The sequence below is a fragment of the Atta colombica genome, unplaced genomic scaffold, assembly GCF_001594045.1.
Source record: "Atta colombica isolate Treedump-2 unplaced genomic scaffold, Acol1.0 scaffold119, whole genome shotgun sequence".
Classification (NCBI taxonomy): Eukaryota; Metazoa; Arthropoda; class Insecta; order Hymenoptera; family Formicidae; genus Atta; species Atta colombica.
Window position 1 is genome coordinate 296,209 of NW_017259205.1, and position 2,560 is coordinate 298,768.

The following is a 2,560-nucleotide window of genomic DNA, read 5'->3' on the forward strand; positions in this document are numbered from 1 at the left end:
TTGTCATGAAAAGTTAATAGTAAAAGCTAATTAAAATTTTGTCAAGGAAAGATTTTATTTAAATCATTATACTTGATTTGATACTGGAGGAGTTTACTATTTTTGTTTAGAACAGAAAGATGTAAGGCATGTAATTTAAGGCTGATACATAATGAAGAGATCGAATAAAATATAGAAGCAGGAATTAAAGAACTAGCTAATAACTTACCATAAAGAATAAAATAGTTTTCTTTATTCGTAGTTAACACACGCGAAAAAAAATAGTTGCTGTCGAATGGAACAATTTCGATCTACCATAATCATCAATCTTTCATAATATGAAAATTAATAAAATGATTAGAAGAGGTATTTAATTAGAAAATAAATGTGATTAAAAAATCAGGTATTATTAATATTCTCCGTTTCTTAGAGCTGAATAGTCTTGCACTGTAACTGGTGAAAAAGGAATATAAGGATTGCATTGATTATGGACATATATTAATTGTTCATTAGTTATAAAATATTTAAAAAAAAATATTTTTTATTTAGTATTAAAATATTTTTCAATGTTTGCTGATACCAAGTTATATTGGTTGTTCTTATATTTCATTGTGTATCAGCCGTTTCAAGCAAGCAATCAATTACGTGGAAAACAACGAAGCAAGTAACCACTTCAAAAGAAAAATAACAATTCGTTTTTATTAATTTTAGAAGTGGATTTAACAGATGACTGATCTCGTCTTTTAATAGACACAATGTTGATAACGAAATTTTAGTCCTCAGTATGATAGAGATTGCAAAAGAGATAGAAAGATGAGATATGCGTGCACGCACGTTTGTGTGTATGTGTGCGTACGTGTGTGTGTGTGTGTGTGTGTGTGTGTGTGTGTGTGTGTGCGTGCGTGCGTGCGTGCGTGCGAAAATGTGTGTGTGTGTGTGTGTGTGTGTGTGCGTGTGTGTGTGTGTGTGTGTGTGTGTGTGTGTGTGTGAAAGAGAGAGAGAGAGAAAGAAATAAAATAACATTACTTATACAATAATTACATGAAGATTTACGTTATCCGCTTTCAATACTCAAATTTTTCGCCTTGTTGATTTAGTCTGAGAAAAGACATAGAAGTAATAAAAAAACAAATGTAAAAAAATTGTACATCAAACTATCAGCCTTTAAAATCAAGAAAAAAAAAGATGAAGAAAAAAGAGTAAGAGAAAGAAAATGCGTAAGAGCAAGTGATAAGAAAGTGAAAAAATATTTCGAAACGATAAATTTATTACTACTACTATTATTCTTACTACTATCACTACAACCAATCACTGCAACCATTACTATTATTATTACTACTACTATTACTATTACTTATTACTACTACTTACTATTATTAACTACTAATTATTACTACTATTACAACTACTGCTGCTATTACTATCAAACAAAAAAAAAACATGCTACGTAAAGTATTTAGGTAACAAGAAACAATTTCGTTAGGCAGCCAGTAGTTAGAGTACATGAACATAGCAGTTAGGTGGCGAACTACATCATCGTTGTTGCTACGTCGGATTTATGAATAATATTCGTATCAAAATTTCAAGTAGATTCCATCAAGTCAAAACGATTGTAAATAGTATGATTGAAAAAATACGAAAAGATAGAGAAAATTGTCAGATAAAGAAAATATTAGAAAATGCTAGATACATTATTATTCTGTTTTTTTCATCGGATTTTCGTCACTTAAAAATAAACGCAAAGTAGAGCTTTTATGACGAGTTTTCAAAAATGAATAGGTTTCGTTATCTGATTTTTCTTATTTCAAAAATTTCTTATTAAAATTGCTCAGAAATTAATTTCAAATAATAATTACATTATCTTTAATATATATCTTTTATTTAATTCATCCTTTAATAAATTAAATCCTTTAATAAATTAAACAAATTAGATTAAAATTTTATTAAAATATGAGGCAACAACTGTTCTAAAAATTTTTGATATCATAAACAAAATTATCTATTCATCAAGAAATTATATGAAAATATTGGAATGCACTGTGAGCATGAAAATGACTTTGACTTTTTCAAATAACACAGAATGAGTGGAAGTAGTCGTTGATCTTTTTATAAAATTGAGTTACTTGTATTCTGTTCCAGAGGAAGAGGACGGAATATTTTTTTAATGATCTTTTTCATAGTTTTGTAAGAATTGATGAAGCGATTGTTAATTAAAAAACGTCTCCTTCACCAACGATCGAAGAAAAAGATAGAAAAAGAGAAAAAGGACAAAAAGCGTGAACGCGTAAATACAAAGAAGCAAAAGAAAGAAAGAATGTATTGCGTGCATGAGAATGAGTGAGAGGAAGAAAAAAATTATTATTGGTAATGAATTATGCGAGTCGAAGATGCATTCCGAAAAAACTAGATAAAAATTAAAAAAAGAAAAGAATTAGTCTCTCGCTACGAAGCTAAAATTATATTTCGCTATCGCTATAGAATGAAATGATTCGTCGCTACTAATTAATTAAATACGAAAAAGAGAAACGAAGAGGAAATAATCGGCGCACCGTCGAATTCTTGAGTAACAAAAAGATTAACT